The sequence below is a fragment of the Aquarana catesbeiana genome, linkage group LG08, assembly GCF_042186555.1.
Source record: "Aquarana catesbeiana isolate 2022-GZ linkage group LG08, ASM4218655v1, whole genome shotgun sequence".
NCBI classification, from domain to species: Eukaryota; Metazoa; Chordata; class Amphibia; order Anura; family Ranidae; genus Aquarana; species Aquarana catesbeiana.
Genome location: NC_133331.1, coordinates 175925217 through 175951027, shown reverse-complemented (window position 1 = coordinate 175951027; position 25811 = coordinate 175925217). Strand labels below are relative to the sequence as shown.

Here is a 25811-nt window from a genome sequence, read left to right as displayed (position 1 = left end):
TCTGTCGATGCCCATCCTGGGTTTCGCTTTGGAACCTGCTTGCGTCCCACCGTGAGGTGCTGGCAGGCGGACTGCATGTGCATCGGTGGCGCGGTGACGCAGGACGTGACTCCGCCCTTCGAGGTGTGCTTGAGCCGAGCTTTATCACGCCAAGGGACTCAGTGATGGGCCTCAGCTGCTATTGTCTTAGCACCGTGGTCATCACTCTGTTGGCCAGCTGATACCAATCGCGCAGCACCCAAGGCACCCATAGTGATGCGGCTGTGGTTGTGTGGCAGATGTGCTATATAGCTAATGGAAACACAAGTGGAGGTATGTGGAAAAGTTAGGAGTCTTTACCCAAAATGAACCTTCTTTCTCTGCTGTATTCCTCTTACTCATTCCCTTTGTGCCTCATGTGCAATACACTGTCAATACTTGAGTACATGCTTATGCTTTTTACCATTCTGAAAGCCTAATTTCAGCACTAGACTTAATGAATGCAGTTTTTCAAACGAATCCTAACTGATCCCTTTTTCCCATGTTTTTCCTCTTTGTATATATATATATATATATATATATATATATATACAGATGAATATACAATATTCCACTGCTTTACCCATTTAGATCTAGTTGGCCACAATTTGGCAGGAGCCATGCTTTATTGCCTAGGGTCCTTGTGGCTGGGACAGCGGCCATCTTTCTGTTTCCTCTCCTCCATGCCCTCTTACCCTGTATCACCATATGGGTCCACCACAGCCATTTCTTCGATCTGTGGGAGCAATGATCACCAGATCCCTGGTTGTTTGTATTAACGATTTGCTCATCAATATTGTACGTACAAATTCTATTGCTGTTTTTCTGTTTTGATGTGATAAGACATGTTTATTTTTTTGATACATTGTTGTATTATTCTGCTATGTTACTAATACACTATATATTTACATTATAGAATATTCATGACCCAATATGACATAAGCCTCTGAAGAAGGACTACATGGTGCAAAACATGTCAGGTGTCATCGTTAGTATGTGCATATGCTAGTCCAGAATTGTACTTAGGGCAGCTAATCTCCATACCGATATATAATTTGGGTACATTGTAACTTGATATTTTTTTTATGTGAATTTGACCCATTGCTTATGCTATTTTATTGTATGTTTACAAATAAAGTTTACTATTTTTTACTATATTACCTGGTCTGCTATAAAATCCAGAGGGGTTGTACTGTGCCTTGAGCACTAGGTTTCTTTTTCTGTTGTTTTCATTGGATCAGACAGACCAGGTATTTCAATACACATCACCAATTCCTTTTCATTCAGGAGATGCACATATGTCAAATTTACTTGACCGCCTGATTTCCAGTGTGCTTTGCTTATGTCTAGTATCTCCATCTTGTTCTTTTCCATCTTCAAGGTCACCTGCACTAATTTAACATGATTTAGAACATGTCTTAGATTTTGTGATCCATTGAAACTGGAGACTGAGTACTCCAAAGTCAGTCACCTTGACATATAACGTAAAAGGGTTGAATTCCCCTCTCAAGAGACACAAAGTGTTGAGAGAATTAGAGCATCTCAAGGTTGACGTTGTGTTTCTTCAGGAGACCCACCTCTCACAGGACACTCATGTTAGACTGTTTTCCAACTGCTTCCCCAACTGGTTCTATGGTAACTCCCCCAATAAGAGGGCCAAAGGGGTGGCAATTGGGGTCTCAAGAAGGACCAAGTTTGCGCTCCTGGAGAGAAGCGCAGACCAGGAGGGCCGTTACCTCTTTTTGAAGGTGATTGTGGGAGAAAGGGTTTTCACTCTGGCAAATGTTTATTGCCCTAATAAAAACCCAATTAAATACCTGTCTCAGGTCCTGAACAAGCTGATGGATTTTAGGGCAGGAGAGGTGATACTGGCAGGAGATCTCAATTTTTGCCTAGATCCAACATTGGATAGTACATCTAGATTACAGGGAGTAAGTAGAAAACTCTTAAAAAAAATAGGACAGAAATTGCATAGTTGCCAAATGATCGATGCATGGAGAGTTCAGCATGCGAAGGACAGGGACTATACTTTCTTTTATTCAGTTCATGGGTCTTATTCAAGGCTCGATTATTTCATGGTAGATCATAGACTATTAGATTATGTCAAGGATACGAAGATCGGAACCACCACGCTCTCCGACCATGCCCCAGTCTTAATGAAGGTGGGGATACCGGGATTCCAGAGGCCCCCATTTTCATGGCAGTTGGATGAAAAGTCTCTCGAGAATCCTATAATTAGTAGTAAAATACAGGAAGAAATAGATGGGTTTTTCTCGATAAATGATACTGGTGAGATTTCTGGATCAGTCCTGTGGGAGGCGTTTAAAGCTTACTTAAGGGGCATTTTGATCTCAATAGGGGCCAATGAAAAAAAAGAAAGCTCAAAAAGGAAATCAGAACTCTTAGATGAAATTCACCATCTTGAACATTTACATAAGGCCGCGAATGGTAATCATAACTTGCTCCTACACCAACTAATAATAAAAAGAGAAGAACTAAAAGATTTAATGGAGATAGAATCTAAGCGTATCTTAAACAAAAATCTAAAAGAGAGATTTAGATGGCGTAATAAGGTGGGGAAGCATCTGGCAACAGCCTTGAAAAGGAAAGGAGGGACCAACTTTATAGATAAGATCCAAAATAAAAAGGGGATATTAAAATATACCTCCAGAGATATAGCTGAAGAATTTCGGAGATACTACGCATCCCTTTATAAGGTTAGGCATGGCGGGATAGGTACCCTGGAAAGAGAGGAGAAGATGGATGAGTTTATAAGGGAGGCAGGTTTACCAACCCTTTCGGATAGTGGCGCAAAAGATCTCGACGGTCCGATTACTGAAGAAGAGATCGAGAGAGCCGTGAAAGCATCTCCCTTCGGAAAGAGTCCAGGGCCAGACGGCTTTACAGCCTATTTTTACAAAAAATTTAAGGAGTCGGTAATCACCAAGCTTTGTCAGATCTGGAATGGAATAGGGGGTCAGGAAGAGCTTTGTGAGGGGGCACTGACTGCGTGTCAGGGAAGACCAGTCAGTACTCAAGATGGCCGAAGGAGAAGTCGACCTGTGACCTCAGCCTGTCAGGGAAGACTAGCCAGTACTCAAGATGGCCGAAGGAGAGGTCGACCTGTGACCTCAGCCTGTCAGGGAAGACTAGCCAGTACTCAAGATGGCCGACGGAGAAGTCGACCTGTGACCTCAGCCTCTGTTAGAACACCTTCGGTTCACCTGTGTGCACATTACCAAGGGGCTATTTAAACCTGGTCTGTGCTTGCATCCAGTGCTGTCCGTTCTACAGCGTTCCTGTGTGTTCCTGCCTGCTTTACCCGTGATACCTGCACCTGTTTACAGACCCGGCTTGCCTCTGACTCTGCTACCTGCTGCCTGCATCTGACCCGGCTTGTTCTGACTCCGCATCTGCCTGCTCCTTCTACTACCACGCTGCCAGCCCGTTGCCAACCCTGCCTGCATCCAGACTACGCACCTGCCTCCGCTTCTGTTCCTGACGTTCCTGCCAGTGTTTGACCCGGCTTGCCCGACTTGCATCTTCCGCTCATTGGAGAACCCTGCTCCAGCACCGTGCCACCTGCCGCTGTTCCACATTACAGTGAAGACGAACTGTTTGGCACTTGTGCTACTCTGCACTTCTGCTCCTCCTGTCTACTCTATCAGGGTGCCAGAATCAGAGGAGCAAGAGAGGCCGTTCCCTGCACATCAGGCTCTACCGTCAGGTACGTGACAGTAACGGACAGCCATGTCTGAGCCTGCGCAGGGACCCTCTCCTCTGGATGAACTTTGCCAGCACCTGGCCGGCTTGGCACAAGCCGTCAAAGACCTACAGCAGGGCTACACTCAGCTAGAGGGACGCCTACAGACCCTGACAGACCCTGCAACTCTGCAGGGTCCACCTTCAGCATCAGCCTCCTCTCAGGGATCTTCTCCTGCTCCTGCCGTAGTCATGCTCCCACCTGAGCCCAGGGTACCTACCCCAGACCGGTTCCTGGGTGAACGCAGCAAGTTTAGAGCGTTTCGGAACGCATGTGAACGGTATTTTGCCCTTCAACCCCGCACATTCTCCTTAGAAGCTACCAAGGTCGGCTTTGTAATCTCCCTGCTACAAGGGGAGCCACAGTCCTGGGCCCACCGCCTTCTGGAACAGAAGGCCGAATGCTTATCCGACTTAACCTCTTTCTTCAGTGCCATGGCCCAGCTGTATGAAGATCCTCAGCAGACAGCTTCAGCCGAAGCGGCCCTTCATGCACTTCAACAGGGTCGTAGGGCGGTGGAAGACTACGTCTCTGAATTTCGACGATGGGCATTTGACACAAACTGGAACGACGCTGCCCTACGATACCAATTTCGTATGGGCCTCTCCGAACCACTCAAAGATGAGTTGAGTGCGGGTAGGGTACCCCCTATCTTAGAAACTCTGATTGATCTATCCATCCAGATCGATCGCCGGCTGAGAGAGCGAAGAATAGAGAGAGCGTCCACTCCATCCCGTCCAGTGTGGATGTTACCTCGGGTACCCAGCTCGTCCTATCCCGCTCCACCTGCTCCAGTCACTCCGGCTCCTGACGCCCCGGAACCTATGCAACTCGGCCTGCTGCGGCCCTCTCTTACTGTTGAAGAACGACAACGCCGCCGCCAACAGAACTTATGCTTATACTGCGGGGGATCCGGACATTACGTGAGGTCCTGCCCAGTGAAACCTTGTAAGTCTCTCTTCACTACTTCTGCCTCACTAACCCCAAGCTCGCTTAGCAACTCCGCTCACTTTACTATTCCCATTTCTCTACAGCTGCCAGGAAGGACTCTTCAGACTACCGCCATAATTGATTCCGGAGCCTGCAGCTGCTTCGTGGACTTGTCCTTTGTTGCCGAACATCATATCCCCCTGCAGCCTAAAGCACAGAAGCTCTCGGTTCACTTGGCCAATGGTTCCACCATTAAGTCCGGAGCAGTCACTCACGAAACCATTCCTCTGCTGACCATCATGTCCCAGGACCACCGAGAACTGCTACGACTAGACGCCATCGCTTCCCCTCTGTTCCCAGTTATCCTCGGTATACCTTGGTTGAAGGCTCACCATCCCCATATCGACTGGTCTAAAGGAAGCATTAACTTTGTCTCCTCTTACTGCATCCAGCACTGCCTACAGACCTCCTGTGATGTTCCCGCTCTGCTGTGTCTAGATACGGACTCTGAAACCAGTCAGCTTGTGCCTCCAGCCTACCACAGCTTCCTAGACGTGTTTAGTAAGAAGGGGGCAGAGATCCTCCCACCTCATCGGCCCTATGACTGCCCTATAGAGCTACTCCCCGGAGCCGAAGTTCCCTTTGGGAGGATTTTCTCTCTGTCTGAAAGTGAGCTGGTGGCACTGAAGGACTATATCAATGACAATCTCAGGAAAGGCTTCATCCGCCCTTCCACGTCTCCAGCTGGGGCGGGGATTTTCTTCGTCCAGAAGAAGGATCAGTCATTAAGGCCCTGTGTGGACTACCGTGAACTTAACAAGGTGACAGTGAAGAACCGTTACCCACTTCCATTAGTTCCTGAACTTTTTCAAAGACTTGGTTCCGCTACCATATTTACAAAATTGGATCTTCGGGGCGCCTATAATTTAGTGCGCATTCGGGAGGGAGACGAGTGGAAGCATTTCATTAATGATGTTCTCAGAGACTTCCTGGACTTATTTGTCATTGTATACCTTGATGATATGCTAATTTTTTCTTCCTCCCTAGAACACCACCGCAGACACGTGAGAATTGTATTAACCCGCCTTCGACAACACGGATTATATGCCAAACCCGAGAAGTGCGAGTTTGAACGCCAGAGTATCCAATTTCTGGGGCTGATCATTTCCACCGAAGGGATCCGGATGGATCCCCAGAAGGTAACGGCTATCCTGGACTGGCCTACTCCATGTGACAAGAAAGGTATTCAACGTTTCATAGGCTTTGCAAACTTTTATCGAAAATTTATTCGGGGGTTCTCAGCAATCATTGCCCCCATTACACAGCTTACCAAACAGGGGTCCCGATTCCGCTGGTCTCCAGAGGCTCAGTCGGCCTTTGAAACGCTGAAGAGTTTTTTCACATCCGCACCCGTCTTGAAGCACCCAGACTTGGCCTTACCGTATGTCTTAGAAGTGGATGCCTCGGAAACTGCGGTGGGAGCTATCTTGTCCCAAAGACAGGGCCCCAAGGCCCTGTTGCATCCAGTTGCGTTCTTCTCGCGTAAAATGTCTAGCGCGGAGAAGAATTACGACGTTGGGGATCGCAAACTTTTAGCAATTAAGGCAGCATTAGAAGAATGGAGATACCTTCTCGAGGGAGCAGCACATCCAATCTTAATCTACACAGATCACAAGAATCTCGAATATCTAAGAACAGCAAAGAGATTGAGACCTCGCCAGGCCAGGTCGGCACTTTTCTTTTCGAGATTTACCTTCCATCTGACATACAGACCTGGATCCAAGAACATAAAGCCAGATGCGCTATCACGCATGTTCAGCAAATCCCAAGACATCTCTCCCCCGGATACGATCCTGTCCTTGGGAAATTTCCTTCTTCTACAAGAGGACTTAATGACGCAGATTAAACAAGCCTCTGTGAGGAGTTCTACACCATCTGGGATCACTTTACGGACACAGGAAGGGCTACTCTGGTATAATGATAAGGTCTTCATGCCAGAGGATCTCCGAACTACCACGCTGAGCATGTGCCACGACCACGTGCTGGCAGGACACTTTGGGGTCAGCAAGACTGCTGAATTGGTGCAGCGAACCTTCTGGTGGCCGGGGGTGGCAAGAGACTGTAGGAGATATGTGGAATCGTGCACCACCTGCATCCGTAATAAGAACAGTAAATCCAGGGCCTGGGATCTGTTGAAGCCATTACCTGTCCCGAACAGACCATGGAGAATGATTTCAATTGACTTCATTGCGGAACTGCCCCCATCCGAGGGATACAGTACTATCTTTGTAATCGTTGATCGATTGTCCAAGATGGCCCACTTCATTCCTATGAAGGGCACCCCTTCTGCACAAGAGATGGCACGGATCTTCATCACAGAGGTTATAAGACTCCATGGGGTTCCGGCTAACATCGTCTCAGACAGAGGGGTCCAGTTCACCTCCAGATTCTGGAGATCCTTGTGTGAATCCTTGGGTATTGAACTTTCATTCTCTTCAGCCTATCATCCGCAGACTAATGGTCAGACAGAAAGGACCAACCAGACACTGGAACAATATCTGCGTTGCTTCTCCTCCTTTTCACAAGCCGATTGGGTGTCCTTACTTCCCTTAGCCGAGTTTGCCTACAATAATTCTTCTCATTCAGCCACGAAACAATCTCCCTTCTTTGCAAACTACGGTTTTCACCCGTCCTTTCTGTTTAATAACATTCCTGAATGCCCGGTACCCGCTGTACTTGAAACATTGGATTTCTTTAGATCCAACAACAAGCTGCTACAAGAGACAATGGCCAAGACTCAAGCTTATAACAAACAGATCTTCGATAAGAAGAGAAGAGGGGACCTGATGCTGAACCCGGGGGACCAAGTCTGGTTAGCCACAACAAATCTGAGACTAACCTGTCCTTCAAGGAAATTAGGCCCAAGATTCGTGAGACCGTTTCCTGTAAAGAGACGAATTAACGATGTTGCCTATGAGCTGGAGTTACCGGAGACCTTCAGGATCCACCCGGTGTTTCATATAACCTTACTGAAGCCCGCCATCCTCAACTCTTTTCCGGATCGGAATACAGAGCCACCCGAACCTGTGGTGGTAGATGGCGAAGAGGAATTTGAAATATAGGCGATTTTAGATTGCAGGAGAAGGAGAGGTCAAGTTCAATATCTTATTAAGTGGAGGGGTTACGGTCCTGAAGACAATTCGTGGGAACCTGAAACCAACATTCATGCCCAAGAACTGATCCGAACCTTTAAGAGGACCTATCCTGACAAAGTAGCCAGATTGGGCATCCGGAGGCTGCCCGTTGGGGGGGGGGCAATGTCAGGGAAGACCAGTCAGTACTCAAGATGGCCGAAGGAGAAGTCGACCTGTGACCTCAGCCTGTCAGGGAAGACTAGCCAGTACTCAAGATGGCCGAAGGAGAGGTCGACCTGTGACCTCAGCCTGTCAGGGAAGACTAGCCAGTACTCAAGATGGCCGACGGAGAAGTCGACCTGTGACCTCAGCCTCTGTCAGAACACCTTCGGTTCACCTGTGTGCACATTACCAAGGGGCTATTTAAACCTGGTCTGTGCTTGCATCCAGTGCTGTCCGTTCTACAGCATTCCTGTGTGTTCCTGCCTGCTTTACCCGTGATACCTGCACCTGTTTACAGACCCGGCTTGCCTCTGCTACCTGCTGCCTGCATCTGACCCGGCTTGTTCTGACTCCACATCTGCCTGCTCCTTCTACCACGCTGCCAGCCCGTTGCCGACCCTGCCTGCATCCAGACTACGCACCTGCCTCCGCTTCTGTTCCTGACGTTCCTGCCAGTGTTTGACCCGGCTTGCCCGACCTGCATCTTCCGCTCATTGGAGAACCCTGCTCCAGCACCGTGCCACCTGCCACTGTTCCACATTACAGTGAAGACAAACTGTTTGGCACTTGTGCGACTCTGCACTTCTGCTCCTCCTGTCTACTCTATCAGGGTGCCAGAATCAGAGGAGCAAGAGAGGCCGTTCCCTGCACATCAGGCTCTACCGTCAGGTACGTGACACTGCGTCAGTAACATTAATACCAAAGGAAGGGAAAGATAGCTCGCTGTGCTCGAGCTATAGGCCGATAGTCCTGCTGAACACAGACATTAAATTATACGCCAAGGTACTAGCCAGTAGATTAACAGACAAAATGTCACACTGGATCCACCCAGACCAGACAGGTTTCATACCAGGGAGAGAGGGGAGGGACAATGGCGTTAGGACGCTCCTGGTTATGAATGCGATGAAAGCGAAGGGGACCCCCGGTCTACTTCTGTCGATCGACGCAGAGAAAGCCTTCAACAGAGTAGACTTGGGTTTTATATTGAGGGCAGTCAGTTTGGGAGGCACCATGGTGAATTGGATTAAAGCCTTGTATAAATCTCCCTCGGCATTTGTCAGGGTGAACGGTACTCCGTCGGCGGAGTTCAAAATGGAAAACGGGACCAGTCAGGGCTGCCCTCTGTCCCCCCTTCTGTTTGTATTGACCCTGGAACCCTTATTAGCCTCGATTCGAAAGAACCCGGACATAAGCGGATGCGTAGTGGAGAGACACAAACACTATATCATGAAACCGAGGATTTCACTCCCCAATCTCCTGGCTATTTTGAGGAGATACGGAGCGCTATCAAATTATAAGGTTAACCTTAGTAAATCAGTAGTTCTAAACATTAACATTGATGGACAAGAAGTAACCAAACTTAAGGAAATATTCCATTTTCCGTGGAGCAAAAAAATAAGTTACTTGGGAGTTACACTAGCAAATTCTTTAAGGAAAATGTATCACTTAAACTATATCCCACTCCTTGACGTGATCAAGCAGGAAACAAAAAAATGTATGCACCTTCCGATCTCTTGGATCGGACGAGTAAATATGGTCAAAATGTCTCTAGACCCAAAGATCCTGTATATAATGCAGTTACTCCCGATCCCGCTGGCACAGACCTTTTTCAGGGTATTGAATAATATTCTCACTAGATTTATATGGAAAAATAAGAAGCCACAGATTGCCTATAAGGTTCTGAATAGGGATAAAGCCCAGGGTGGATTGGCACTTCCAGATTTTAAAAAATATCACAGAGCGATAATATTAGCACAGGTGTTAGATTGGGGAAAGGAACCGATTGATAAAAGATGGGTAAATCTAGAAAGAACACAAGGAGAGGAGGCGCCTCTAAGTGCAGTATTAAAACCAGATTTATTAAAAAAACTCTGTGCAAAACACTCACATTTTGTAGAATAACATTAGGCATGTAATGTGACTAAAAGTCCAGGAGGAGAGGGGTCCGTCAGATCCGTCACAACTAGCGCTGAGTCCTGCTGTGCGTGCGGCTGTGCCTGAACACCGCTGAAGCCGGCCGCGGTGATGGAGTTCCAGAGCGAGGCCTGGGACGCTGATGGAAGGCAGGCGCGGAGCTGTGACGTCACTGGAATGCGACGCGTTTCGTGAGCGTGCGGGCTACGATGGCACGGTAGCCGCGCTCCTTCATGAAAGCTCTGATGAAGGAGCGCGGCTACCGTGCCATCGTAGCCCGCACGCTCACGAAACGCGTCGCATTCCAGTGACGTCACAGCTCCGCGCCTGCCTTCCATCAGCGTCCCAGGCCTCGCTCTGGAACTCCATCACCGCGGCCGGCTTCAACGGTGTTCAGGCACAGCCGCACGCACAGCAGGACTCAGCGCTAGTTGTGACGGATCTGACGGACCCCTCTCCTCCTGGACTTTTAGTCACATTACATGCCTAATGTTATTCTACAAAATGTGAGTGTTTTGCACAGAGTTTTTTTAATAAATCTGGTTTTAATACTGCACTTAGAGGCGCCTCCTCTCCTTGTGTTCTTTCTGCAGATTGTTGGGGCTTAGGTTCAGCTCTTCCAGGAAGGCAGCCATTTGTGTGGACTTTGAAAACTTTTCAGAACGTTGTATTGAGTCCCCTTTTTTTTCCCATACAGACTTTTTATGGATTTTATCAATCATCACCTCCTGTTATTCACATAATGGGTACATAGGAATGCCTAGCAATTTTGCGCCTTTACTTGCCTACAGTGATAAATCTAGAAAAAGATGTGAGTAACGCAAAATTACACCAATTAATTTGGAATCCCCCACACTTTAGGAAGTTAGGCCCTAACGCACATAACATAACACGATACACTTTAAACATATGGGACCAGTTATGCCCCGTACACACGGTTGGACATTGATCGGACATTTCGACAACAAAATCCTAGGATGTTGGCTCAAACTTGATTTCCGTACACACGGTCGCACAAAGTTGTCGGAATTTCCGATCACCAAGAATGCGGTGACGTAAACCACGTATGACGAGACTAGAAAAGGCCAGTTCAGAACCAAGCGCGGCACCCTTTGGGCTCCTTTTGCTAATCTCGTGTTAGTAAAAGTTTGGTGAGAGACGATTTGCGCTTTTTCAGACTCGTGGTTTTCAGATCGTTTTCTGCGGTTCAGTTTGTGCTTGTGGGTTTGTATCTGCTCTTCAGTGCGTGCAAGCAAGCTACGCGTGACTTTGATTAGTCATTGTGCTCTTGTTCGTTCGTTACTGTTTTTCAGGTCGCTCTTCACAGGCCTTGCTGTTCTTCAGTGCGTTCTGTTACTTCTTTCCTGAGCAGCCGACCGTTTTCTAGCCATGTTGCGTATACGTACTCCTCGTAGAGTTTGTGCTGTGCGGGGGCTTGGTGTTGGGGTCCTGACCTTGACACAAGTCCAGTCCATGAACAGGGTGGGGAGGAGTTCATGGACCAAGAATTGGTTGCTTCAGCGTGACCAGTTCTGTCATATGCCTTTGCTCCGTGAGATCCGTGAGAATAATTCTGATGATTTCAGGAACTTTCTCAGGATGACGGACCCCGTATTTCACCGTTTGTTGGCTTTGCTGACCCCCTATAGCAGAGGCTCGTCGCCACCCTGCGGTACTTGGCGATGGGGAGAAGCCTGCAGGACTTGAAGTTCTCGACAGGCATCTCCCCCCAGGCTCTGGGGATCATTATCCCAGAGACCTGTTCTGCCATCATACAGGTCCTGCAGAAGGAGTATATTAAGGTAAGATTTATCCTTTAATATCACATTTTATTGTATTTAATGTTTGATAATATATTTTATTTCTTTCCTCATTCCCTAATTACCATGATTGTAATATGCTGTGAATGTCCCCTTTGTCCTCATGCATGCTGGATTTTTAGGTCACTATTTTTGTTTTCCTTCATACATATTTGCCTTCACTTACCTCCCCAGCATGCTCTCCTGGCCCTATATTCACCTCATGTAGTCACTTAACAATGTATTTTATCAGCTCCATAGTAGTGCTTTACCCCAAACACCCCCTAAAATGTTTTTAAATGTGATTTGTGCTTTAAATTCAGGCAGAGTGCCAGAGACTTTTTTGGGGGGGGGTACCCAAATCATTTGGAACCCTCCCTCCCCCCAACTGCTAAGTCAGCTGATACCAGTTCTCTATCTATCCGCAATCATCTATCTGCTGACTTTGCCAAACCCATGCACACTATACCCACCTCTTTAGTGGTCAGATTTATGGATGAATTCCCCAAAGCATGTAGTGCAAGGGCCTGCCTGTATACTTTCAAATGGTACTGTTTAAAGTTTTTGTATACTATTATTATCTTGATAGGTAATAGCAGAATTTCCAAATGTGCTCAAATGTGTACAGTGTGTATTTATATCTTTGTATTATGACACTTCTTACCTGTCCAGTGGGCTGCCAATAGTGTAACTAAGGAGGGGCTGCCCAAAGTAACACCCATTATTTAGGCATTCATCTCTCAATGAAGTGGAAAGGGTTACCTGTCCAAGAGCCCCCCCCTATAATGTTAGAAATGGCACAGGAGAGGGTGGGAGGGGGAATATGATAGGTGTACCTTATACTTTGGTCTTAAAAAATTCCCATTAATAAATGTTATCTTGATGTTGACCAAGAAGGTTTGTGTCTAATCTGCGTTCCATGTTTTAATGTGCAAAAAGACAAATTTTTTCGTTTTCCTCAACAGTTTCCTTCCACGCCACAGGAATGGCAGACTGTGGCCTCCCACTTTTCCCAACGGTGGGACTTTCCTAACTGCGGAGGGGCAATTGATGGGAAACACGTCCACATCGTCCCACCACCCAACTCAGGGTCGTACTATTATAATTATAAGGGGTTCAATAGTATTGTGATGTTGGCGGTGGTGTCATCTAATTACGAGTTCCTGTATGTGGACGTGGGGAAGAATGGCCGGATGTCCGATGGTGGAGTCATCGCCCAGACAGAGTTTTACAGGCGTCTCCAAAATGGCAGCTTGGACTTGCCACCTCCAGAAGACAATGTGGAAGGACTCCCATTCGTCTTCATTGCGGATGAAGCTTTTGCGCTGGGGGACCATCTTATGCGGCCATTCCCGATGAGGACCCTAATCCCGGACCAGAGGGTTTTTAATTACCGGCTGGCCAGAGCCAGAAGAGTGGTGGATAACACATTTGGAACCATGGCCAGCCGGTTCCGCCTATTTCTTACACCCATACATATGGCGGAGTACAAACTGAATCACATTATCCTGGCGTGCTGTGTTCTACATAACTTTTTACAGCAACATTCTGCCAACTATGCTGGCTCAGTTGGGCCTGAGGCCGGAATTATAAATGAAACAACCCTGATGGCGCTTGAAAGTGGCCGTCCTGGCTTGCCCTCCCTGAGTGCCCGTGATGTCCGGCTAAGATACCTTGAATTCTTTGCGGGTAGGGGGGCTATCAATATGCCAGACAATGTGTGAAACCTTTATCAAATAAAAAAAAGTAAGCAAATCTTTGGTGACATTTACTGCTTGTGTTTGTTTTAGCTGACCCTGACAGAAATGTGGTGAGTCCTGAAAATGGTGTGTTTGTGTAACCTTATACAAAGCACTGTTGGGTGTTATTTACTAATGGCAAAGACACTTTGCACTACAAGTGCACTTGAAACTGCACTGAAACTGCACTTGTAGTGCAAAGTGGATTTTCCCTTAGGAAATAACCCCCATTATCACAGAAAGCAGCAATTGGAGCACCACAAAAGTGTTGTAGCGTTGAGACAATTATCCACACATTCTTGATTAACAATCTTTTTAATACCAGCACAATCACATGTGCATTTAGAAAAGGTTTTTAAAACAAACCAACATGTTTGTTGTATAACAATTTTTGGGGTGGCATTAGAAAAAGTAGAAATGTCCATTTAAGATAAAACAGGCATGTTTCAAACCAACAAGAAAGACACAAATCTTGAACTTACAAAGTTCAAGATCAGACATGAGTATTTAGGAACTGAGACATGAGACATGAGTATTTAGGAAATGAGTATGATATTGCGTTCAGATGGGGTGAAGTCACCCCATGAAAAGCCAAATTTTGAAGATGCACACAAATGTACAAATGTCAACATGTGCTAGTTGCCATCACGGGGGATCAAGGGATGTGTTTTGGGGGAGCAACCCCTTCCTCTCAGCTATTTTATTATTGAGGAAGGAGTTGCACCCCCAAAACGCGTCCATTGATCTCCCGAGATGGCAGATAGCACATGTTGACACACTGTGTGCATCTTCAAAATTTGGCTTTTCTACAATTCTTCAAAAAAGTTAAAAATTGTAGCACACCATAAAAGAAAGGGCTTTGGAGGGGTTTTAAACTCCCCCCAAAACATCAATGATGTTCCTATTTTTTTGAATAACATCATTGATGTTTTTCTTGATGTTTTCCAATGCAACATTACACCCCATGATCTCCCTGATCAGGATCTGTGCACTTTCCGAGGTGAAATGCCCTGGATCCACAACATCACGATCACCTAAAAAGATAGAAACCAAAAAAAAACATGCATTATAAATATGGCGGCATCCATCTCTTACTTGAGCCTGTGGTCGCAGACACTCACCTGTTGTGGTGCCAATTTCCACCACATCTTCCTCCTCCTCCTCTTCTTGTCTTTATGGGATTTCCCCTTCTTCCAGAGGTGGGGGGTCTCTGGTCTCCTCGGATGAGGGGTGTCCTTCGAGTCTTTTCTCCCCTATGTAAAACAAAAAATAGTATACTTAGCACACAGATATTGGAGGGAAGAACTATAAATATGAAACATTGCTTGGAAGTGGGGTACAATTGTAAATTTTGGCAGAGTTCCAAGATGTAGAATTTTCAGTGTCCTTTGTCAAGCTTCAATACTTACCTGTTTTGTTCAAGATTCACAGATGGAGACACCCCTATAGTATACACTGGAGCATCTGTGTGGGACCCCCTAATAAAAATGCTGTTCTTGTGTCCCACACTAGTGCTCCAGCGTCCAGATGTGTAAACAGCTGCTAAGTGTCCTCTCCTTACACAGAATCTAGTTTGCATTTCATTCTAGTAACAAACCCATCTACACAGCCAAATTATTTTCAGACAAGTAGGCCCTAAAAAATGTGGTCAAATGCATATGGCCAAAACAATGGTGTTTCATAAGCCGAAAGAAAAATGTTTGATAAGAACGAATAATGTGCCAATGAACATGAAAGTTGCCATTTTAAACTGTACAACAGTTAAGAAAAGCACATTGAGCAGCTCGAATGTAATAAACACAAAAAGAATCGGAACACAGCACAACTACTTACTTTTTTGCAGCACTCTCCGGATCTTTCTGTACTGCTGTACTGAGCTGATCTTTCGATCGTCGTACCCCGAAATTTTGGTGCAGGCTCTTGACCCCTTTCGCCATGATCTTGGCCTTTCGGACATTGGGGTTGGGGTAAGGTCCATACTTTCCATCATAGTCGGCCCTCTTCAGGATGTCGACCATCTCCAACATCTCCCCAAAGGACATATTTGATGCCTTAAATCTTCTCCTTCTGGATCCAGACATTTCAGGCTCCGGGCTTGTCTCCTCCTCCTCCTCGTTGCTGTAATTAGCACGCACCTGCTTTGTCTCCGCCATGTGCTCTTCCCCCACTGCGCCGAACGAAAAGGGGCGGGGAATAGACTAGAAAGAACGTCAGGGGCGGGCGTAGTTACATGCATGCGCAGTGTGTATAAAGCGTAACACGCGTGCGTAGTACGTACGATCTGTGAGCGGATGAAGGAGTATAGGAGGCGCCGATCGTGATAATGAAAGGAAGATCAAAACTTGGGCCTATACTGCTTCTAGATTGAGGCCTATATTGGGACAAGATTAGGAGAGTTTTGCCTGACATTAGGGTTTGTCTTGTGTTGTGTCTTGCAGATGAAATGGATGGCTTCAATGATCACAACTTCCTCCCCCTGTTCATAGACAAGTACAGGGAGCTGCCCTGTCTGTGGCAGGTGAAACACCCGCATTATAATCATAAACAAAAGAGGCAGGCAGCGCTGGAGAAACTGCTGGAGTTGGTGACGCCGGTGGTCCCCACGGCAACCATCGCCTATTTAAAAGCCAAAATTGGTGGCCTGAGGAGCACTTATCTAAGGGAGCGCAAGAAGGTCACAGATTCCCAGAGATCCGGAGCTGGAGCAGATGACATTTATGTCCCCAGGCTGTGGTACTATGAGAGACTGCGATTTCTGTCAGACCACACTGAAGTCAGGGAATCCCTCTCCACTCTTCCTTCCACCCTATCTTCCACCCCAGCTGAGGCTTCCGATGTCCAACCTGGGCCTTCCAGCCAGGAAGAAGTGGAGGAGCCCAGCTGGAGTCAGGTATAGCATTGTTCTACAGATTTCTGGTCAATAAATAAATGATCTTTACTAGATGTCATTATTGATCACTAATTGCTGATTTAATAAAGTGTTTTACATATCAATAGACAGTAGTGGGCAAAAATAATTGGGACAAGAATGAAAAATGCTGGGCTCAGAATGATAGTCTGTTATATTTGTTAACATTCAATTCAATTTGCAACAGTCATGAGATGAAAATTGTGTGATTGATGAATAAAAAACTAAAACTATGTCCCTTTTTCATACACAGGAAGACCTCAGCCAGGAGGAGGCTGTGGAATGTGGCAGCCAGGAGGAGGCGGGGCTAAGTTGCAGCCAGGAGGAGGCGGGGTTAGTGGCATCCAGGAGGAGGCGGGGCTAAGTGTCAGCCAGGAGAAGCCTGGGACCAGTCGCAGCCTGACTGAATCGCAGGTTCCTCCCCTCCGCCTTCCATACAAAAGAGCGAGGAAGGCATCTCACATGCAGGATTCAGCACTCAGGCTCATTCAGGAGGCTTCTGCCTCCCTCAGAGCCTTACCCACTCCTGAAGAGGCCTTTGCCTGCATGGCTGCCACTAAACTGAAGTGCATGCAGGAGGGTCAACGCCTCATGTGTGAGCAACTTATTTATAAAGCCCTAACTAAGGGGGTGAGTGGCGAAATCATACCCAAGACCGACGTGATTGAGTTGGACCATCCTCCTCCTCCTCTTCCTGCTGCCACAACTGGAAGGAAGACCAGAGAGTGATGACCCTGGGTTCAGTCTGGTCTGGCAAAAGATGCAGTCTCTTGTAGTACCACAGCCTGGGGACACAGATGTCATCTGCTGCTTTCAGGATCTCTGGGACTTCTGGACCAGACTGCACTCCCTTAGATATGGGCTCCTCAGGCCACCAATTTGGCAGTAAAATAGTTGATGTCTGCCCTGGGGGCCAAAGGCTTCACCAATTTCTGCTGTTTCTCCAGTGTTGCCTCCGTCTTTGTTTGGTTGTGAGCCCTTAATAAAGGAATTTTTGGTTCAATTATACTCTCCTATGTGTGTTTTCCTTCCAAAAAAACAGTTTGTTGGTGAGGAGGCAGGTACGTTTCAAATATACAATGTGAAATTAACAAGAGACACCAACACCCAACAAGCTAATTGAGATTCAATAATCTAAGATAATAATGGTGTTGTGGTAACTTGACACACAAAACACACACAAAAAATTTTTTTATTAAAAAGCAAAAACATTTTTTAACAAAAACAGCCTGGAAAAAAATGTATTGCAATTAAAAACAAACCAAAAAAAATTGGTCAGATGTGACAAATCAAAATATATTGAGGGAATCCCAATAAATGATAAAGAAAGAAGTTTGTGAGAAGTCTGTGTGAATATAAGCAGCAAAACTACTTCATTCTTCTCACATTATAAAGAAGAAGAGAGTGCGCTGTATTAAACCATTTTTTACATAGCATCGTGACGAAAGTGCTGTATCCATTGCGAACGCTAATTTTACCAGACCGAGCTGTTCCGTCTCGGAATTTCTTCTGAGCATGCGTGGCACTTTGTGCGTTGGAACTGGCCACACACGGTCAGAATTGACGCGATCGGATTTTGTTGTCGGAAAATTTTATAGCCTGCTCTCAAACTTTGTGTGTTGGAAAATCCGATGGAAAATGTCCGATGGAGCACACACACGGTCGGAATGTCTGACAACACGCTCCGATCGGACATTTTCCATCGGAAAATCCGACCGTGTGTACGGGGCATAACACAAACAAAAAGCATGGGAGTTTAATTCACCATTTATTTACTTAAAAGATAATGAGTTTTTTCTGCCAGGGTTGAGGGAAGTGGGAGGGAATTGGATAAAAAAGAATGATACACAACTAATAGATATTATGAACAATGGTAAAATAGTCACTTTACAGGAGTTAGACCTACTCAAGGACCTAATGAAAATAGACACATGGCGATATAATCAGTTGGCGCTTTTTATTAAAAGCCTCCCCGATCCTATTAGAGATAAGACGAACCTTAGGCCATTGGAGAATCTGTTCCTGAAGAACAAAGTATTTAGGAAAATAAAAGAATTATACAAAATATTGCAGGATGAGGGTGAAGTAGAGAAACCACTATATTTCAATAAGTGGGAATCCGAATTGGGAGCTGCATCTAGCGGAGTGACATGGGAGGCCATTCTCAACGCAACACATAAATCAGCAGTGCATATGAGAACGATAGAAGCAAATTTCAAATGCCTTGCCAGATGGTACATGACACCAGATGGAATGAATAAGCTCCAACCGGAAATTTCCAGAAACTGCTGGAGGGGATGCTCCGCCAGAGGAACAATGGCCCACCTCTGGTGGGAGTGCCCAATTATTAAAAAATTCTGGCAGGAGGCGCTTAAGATCATACAGGAGATAATGGGTTTTGAAATCAAGGAGGACCCTTGGGTGGTTTTGTTCCATGGGATTGAGGGCCATAGGAGCAAGTATAATGTTTCTCTAACCCCGGTACTCCTAAACTCGGCAAAAAGTTTAATACCAAAAAAATGGCAAGAGGCGAGGGCCCAAGCATTTGAGATTGGTTAGTAAGGGTTGATGAAACCTATATTCTAGAGGCGGGCGAGGTTGAAGAAACTTGGCCAGAGATAGATGCCGACCTGGATAGAGATAAGTGGGCGAAGTGGATTATCTTTAAAAAAACAGGGAGATTCGCCGAGAAGTTCCTGTAATGTATGCACGTGTGACTGGTAGCATGACTGCAGGTTGGGGGGGGGGTGGCGGGTGGAGGGGGGGTGGGACTTCACGTAGCATTCCATGGGCTAGTGTTAGTTGAGGGAATTGCAATTTTTTTGTAAAAATTAATCACGATTTCTTAAAACAGACAAAATATATAAAGTTAAGGATATGCTACCATGATGTGACGATAATGAGATGGGATAAAAAAATGAGCCATAAATGGTGATTAAAATCCTCTCAATGAAATCGCTAAAGTAGCAAGAAAAAAAAAAAAAACAAAGTCAGTCACCTGCCTTTTAGAATTACGCCATCATTGTAGTAAATCTGGTTATACTGGCAGTTTTGTTTCCTATAACATTTTTAGCTTAGAAGCTTTAACTTTTCTTTGCACATGGAAAGTTTGAAATTTTTTTTTTTTTTTAACTTCTAAAACTTTTATCTAGCCAAATTTGTAATGATTCAGTAGACTCTACAGATAATAAAAAGGTCAACTTACCTTTTGAAATCTTTAGGTCTTTCATCCAGCTCAGTCACTTGAAGATTTAACAAAGTTACTAACCTCAGAGTCAGCAGCACTGGCAGAACAATTTGCTAAAAATATACACTAACCATTGCACTCAAAAAGCAATTCTCTCTTGTTAAATGATGTTTGTATTTCAGGTATTTTTGGTAAAAAAGTACAACAAGATCTAAACATAAGATATAAAGGTACTTAACTGGAATGTTCTTGTAAAAATGCCCTAAGTAAATTGATGTATACAAAAACAATGGAATGTTATGTTCCTGCAGTCTAAAATAATAGGAAACACAGCAAAAAATAGAATATAAGCCTGCAACTCAGGAAACGCAGTAACCCATTCAATGATACCAAGTCATGACTTCTCTGTCATGACAATGGATATGGCTGTTTTGCAGATACGTGGACGGTGCATTTTCTTCATATAGAATACCCATCGTAAAAGTTGGTGGCTTAAGAGATTTTTTATCCATATGTAGGGAGAACATATAGAAAATACACTTTTCTTTTTAGGACATTACAGGTGCTAGTTAATGGCAAGGATGGAGGCACCCTCCCCATCAGACATCATCCCAGCACATACTTTAAAGCAATTTGATATGGTACAGTTACACAAAGCTAAATTTTGAATGTATAGTGCAGGAGTGCTAAAATGGGTGAGCTTATTTTCACCAGCTATTTGGGTTAAAAGCTTATCATTGATTGTCCTTATCAGGGGTAAAAGAGTTTCTGGACTCCTTTGAGTGTTCCCGAAGTGGATAGGTGTAATATTGAACCCTCAATAGACTAGTATTTGAGTAGCATTCTAATTGCTCTCCTCCTAGGGGGTGGCTTGGTGAGGTGGAAGTTTGGATTATTTGGCTGATCGCTCTAATTTATGAATATTATAGTCCTTACAAATAACTAATGAAGGGGGTTTTAAAATCCATGAAATATTGTAGATTCTCGCTGCGACCACCACATGACCAACATACAGGACGAGAGTGGTAGCAATGGAAGAAAAAAAAACTGAATTGATGAGGAATGAATATGGTTTATGGCTGTGGTTAAATAAGGCACAGTAGTGTTCAATGGTGAAGCTACTTGTTATGTACTTACATGCAGTACCAATATAGCCTTGACAAGGCTGAGCATTTATATGTATTTTATTATTACAAAATATTTTTTAATTATCTTGAATAAACAGATTGACATTTTGGAGAACCTGGTTCTATGTGTTTAAATTTAGCACCTTAAAAGTCCCAACAAGTAGTCTCTTCTATATATTATACCCAGGGGATCTGGTGTGATAAGGAAGGGACCAGCAAGTGTTCATTATTTAATTCCATATAGAGGGATATTTTTGCGTGAGTTGCTTCTAAAATATGATCTGATTATTTGTTGGATGAATAGCACATATGTTTCACTAATATAAGGGTTAATTTTGCACTAGAATATGTGACAGGAAACAACACAACTGAGCGCTGTGTACTGAGATATATATAAAATATCTATATAAAATATGATTTGATTTTCATTCAAAGTGGATGTAAACCCAATGTCATCCTTTCTAAACTACTGCCATAGGGGTTATCTATAAGGATATACATGCCTCCTGCAAGTATCTTTACCTGTCAAATGTCTCCCCTCTGTCTGTTATGAGACCCGAAAAACTGCATATTCTGTGGGTGGGTCTATTGTCTGGAGCTCGGTGGGTAGAGTCGTGATGTCGGTAGACTCCCGGCCCACCTCTACACTCTGAACTTCTGCTATGATCTCTAACATCCAGTGAAAAGACAGGAAAGTAACCACATGACTTTAGCATGCCAAATCATGCTGAGGTGTGGAACAGCCAATCCTTGCAGAGCTGCCGAAGAAAGGAGTTGGGGTGGGAATTAAAAAATAATGCATGTCTTAGGCTAGTGCACAAGATATGTAAATCACCTGTCACTCACAGCAAGGGGGAGGATTTGACAAAGTTTTTCTCTGTTTGTCAAGATTTATCTCACTGAACAATAAAAGAGGATTGCTCAGAGCTGGATTAACTCTTTGTGGCAAGACTGGGCTCAAATGATAGGAAATCTTATACTCTACATTATGACAAAAAAAAAATATTTTGGGTTTACATTCATAATAATAAAGACATGGGATAGAAGGCAGCAGGCATTCACCCAAACATACCAAAAATTTAATCCAGACAATAAATATTGGATAAATATTGGCCACGGCTTTTTTATTGGTTTAATAACAGTTTAACATATTAATAATTATTTTATAAACCATTTACTGTTTCAATCTTAACATTCTTCATGTTAAAGTACAGCCCAGACACTACAGCTCGGGCTGAATGATATTTTATTTTTCAAAAATGCACAACATTTTACCCCTTATATGAAAGGGTCTTACCACATAAAAAGCCACGACAAGGGAGGGGCGGGGGAGCTGTCCTTTTCAATCACCTTCTGGCGACTGTCAAAATCTAGTACCCAGAGCCCCTTTTTATAGAATTACCCTGATGTTCTAGAACATTCCAGGGGGTCATATGGCCTATTTTTAACCTATCCTACGCTGACCCAAATTTCTGTAATGTTTTAATTGGCTGCCGCTGCCTCAAATCCCATGAGGAAAGGGGGGGGGGCTTGAAACTGTCTTTCCCCCCCTTTATCCTTACATTCTTATGTAACACACAGCACACGTTTGTAAAAAAAGATCTTTCTTTAGCCCATTTAGCAGTTTTGAAAGTATTTCTGTCCACTATCCAGTATTGGTAGACAGCTAAAATGGTTTTGGGAATATGTGGGTTTAAAAAGAATATATGTTTGTTATTGTTTGTATTATTTCTTGTGATATGTGGTTACATGGTGACATATTGAGGTAATTATACTTGAAGTGGTACATGAGTAAAGTAGATACCCTGGGGTAAGCATACCTTATCCTTCTTCAATAAAACCACTTCTTTGGGGTTTATTTTTTTCTTTTTTTTCTTCAATGTCTTGTTCCATTCAGTTACTGCAGAATTTGTGGCTTACAAGACCTGCTGGCTTAGAAACAAATGGGGCCTCAACACACGTAGGTGATTGCTATTAAATTGTATCTATAGCCAAAACTTTTTTACGTTTTGGGTAGATAAGGAAGGGTTAGACTCCCTGTCAGGGCTTTCTTGCTGTCTGTTCCCACAGATGAGATTCACTTTTTCTATTAGGGTCCTTTCACACAGGCTTTCCGATCAGGTCTGCTTGTCAGTTTTTCAGGCGGACTTGGTCAGACCTTACAATCTCCTCTATGGAGCGGTGGATCTCAGAGGACACATGTCCACTGACAACCGCTGCCATCCGATCCAATCCTGCAAAATCCATATGGATGGTGGTCCTATTTTCCATCCATCTGGAGGATCAGGTGAAAACGGACAAGCAGTCCACCCGATTTCCACATAGAGGAGAGTGGGACTGTGCAAAGCAGAGCGGACAGGACCTGTCATTTACTTGCTCAGTGGGGATCAGCTGAGCCATCCCCCACTGAGCAAGTTGAATCTGCAAAATGGAGGCGTCTGTGTGAAAGGGGCCTTACTAAAATATATATATTTTTAATGTGAAATCAACATTTTTTAGCTGTCACTCACCAGAACAAGAACTGAGGAAATATGTTCCAAAGGAGACACTTGTTCTAATGACAGCTGTCTGAGAGAAAGTCTGAGAAGAATTTTCCTCAGTTTGTAGAAAGGTCATCTCACTTCTTGTATCTTTGGGACAGTAAGGGAAGGAAAATCTCTGCAGTGGGGCAAAAGATAAACTGCCTAGGGTTTTAACTAGGGATAAGTGAATGTGCTTGGGTTTAATTTGCAGGACACTCATTGAATTCACCAAAAATCCCAGGAATTGTGAACTGTAATTTGAGCCCCAGTGAAGTCAAGGGGGTTAATTTAAAAAATCTTTTCTTCCCTTTTTGAAGGCTAATAGGCCAGTGATTGTCAAATAGAGGACACAGACAAACATTTTTAAAAATACTCTTAATACTTTTTCTTCTTTTTATTCAGAAGGGAGAGGGATCCTGCTTGTAATGTAAACACACCTTAAAAATGACATGCTTGCAAAATGCCATTAAGCTGTATGCAGTGTTACGGAGCAGTACAATTCCCAAGGCTAGTGCCAGTAACACCATGTTCCTGGCATCACATAATTTGCATGTGTAATACAATTGTTTTACTTTTACTTTATTCCTTCACTTACAGCAGCAGAACCTCAATGTGGTTAATTTCAACTTAAAGAAAAAATAATTTGGGTAGTTTTTACTAACTGTTCTTTTACCTAATGAGAATATATCAAAATAGAGCAGTTGAAGTAGCAGACACAACAGGTCTAAAAACAGGAAAGATTGGTGGTATCCAATTGAAACATGTCAGTATAGGCAGGAGGTGATGCCTCCAGTACAGGGGCACTGTTGTGGAGTGTGCACTGTCACTGTTTTTTACTATACGATACAGGCTGGGTGTTAGCGGTCGGGACCCAACCTGTTTTGTCAAGTTGATTAGTGCTTCTCTTCCTTGCTCTTCTCTGGGGATGAGCCCGATGTTCGAGTTGAACATAAGTTCGACACGAACATCGGGTGTTCGCCCGTTCGCAGAACAGTGAACAATATGCGGCGTTCGCGGCAAATTCAAAAGCCGCAAAACGCAGTTAAAGTCTATGGGACACTAACATGAAAAACCAAAAGGCTTATATGCAAGTTATTGCCATAAAAAGTGTTTGGGGACCCGGGTCCTGCCCCAGGGGACATGTATCAATGCAGAAAAAAGTTTTAAAAACTGACGTTTTTTCGGGAGCAGTGATTTTAATAATGCTTAAAGTGAAACAAAAAAAATGAAATATTTCCTTAAATACCGTGCCTGGGGGGTGTCTATAGTATGCCTGTAAAGTAGCACATTTTTCCCATGTTTATAACAACACAACAGCAAAATGACATTTCTAAAGGAAAAAATGTCATTTAAAACTACTCATGGCTGTAATGTATCGTGGTGTCCCAACAATATAGATGAAAATCATTAAAAAAAATGGCAAAGGGGTCCGAGCACTCAACCTGGCAGGCCACAGGAAAAGAGGGGGGACAAGAGAGCATCTCCCCCCTCCTGAACTGTACCAGGCCACATGATCTCAACATGGGGAGGATGCTTTGGGGTTGCTCCCAAAGCACCTTGTCCCCATGTTGACAGTGACAAGGCCCCCATCCCCACAACCCTTGCCCACTGGTTATGGGGGTCTGTGGGCAGGGGGCTTATCAGAATCTGGAAGCCCCCTTTAACAAGGAGACCCCCAGATCCCCCCCTGTGTGGATGAGTATCAGGTACATTGTACCCCTACTCATTCACCAAAAAAGTGTCAAAATGTTAAAAATGGCAAGAGACAATTTGGGAAAGTCCTTTATTAAAGAAAAACTGTCCCACGATGTCCATCCATCTTCGATCACAGCGACCCGATAAAAAAATGGAAAAAACTCTGCCTCCATGGGAAGCGTCACACTGACTGAAGCCTCTCCACGATGACAGCTGTTATATAGCTGAGGGCGGGCCACCCAGTGACGTAAACAGGTCACCCACACCCTCTGACGTTATGTGACATCACATAATGTCAGAAGGGGGCGTGTTTTTTTTTTTAATAAAGGACTTGTCCCAAATTGTCTCTTGTCATTTTTAACAATTTGACACTTTTTTGGTGAATGTGTAGGAGTACAATGTACCCGATACCCATTCACATGGGGGGGCAGGATCTGGGGGTTCCCTTTGTTAAAGGGGGCTTCCAGATTCCGATAAGCCCCCACCCGCAGACCCCCACAACCACCAGGCAAGGGTTGGTGGGATGAGGCCCTTGTCCCCATCAACATAGGGACAAGGTGCTTTGGGGGTGACCCCAAAACATCCTCCCCATGTTGAGGGCATGTGGCCTGGTACGGTTCAGGAGGGGAGTGCTCTCTCGCCCTCCTCTTTCCTGCGGCCTGCCAGGTTGCTTGCTCAGATAAAGGTCTAGCATGGATTTTAGGGGGGACCCCTACGCCATTTTTTTTTCAAATTTTGGCTCGGGGTTCCCCTCAAAAGCACTTTTGTTTTTCATGTTTGTGTCCCATAGACTTTAATGGTGTTTGCGCGTTTGTACAAATTTTTTGCCTGTTCGTAAGTTCTGGTGCGTACC

General features: G+C 44.7%; 1 long non-coding RNA gene across 1 annotated transcript in view; it reads right to left on the bottom strand.

Annotated features, from left to right (window-relative positions):
• LOC141105316 (uncharacterized) overlaps positions 1-19737 on the bottom strand; it is an 84603-nt gene extending 64866 nt beyond the window's left edge. The window contains exon 1 of the long non-coding RNA XR_012235565.1: positions 19633-19737. This is a non-coding gene — a long non-coding RNA (uncharacterized lncRNA). The remainder of the gene's footprint in view (positions 1-19632) is intronic.
• Between the last annotated feature and the right edge of the window lie 6074 nt (positions 19738-25811).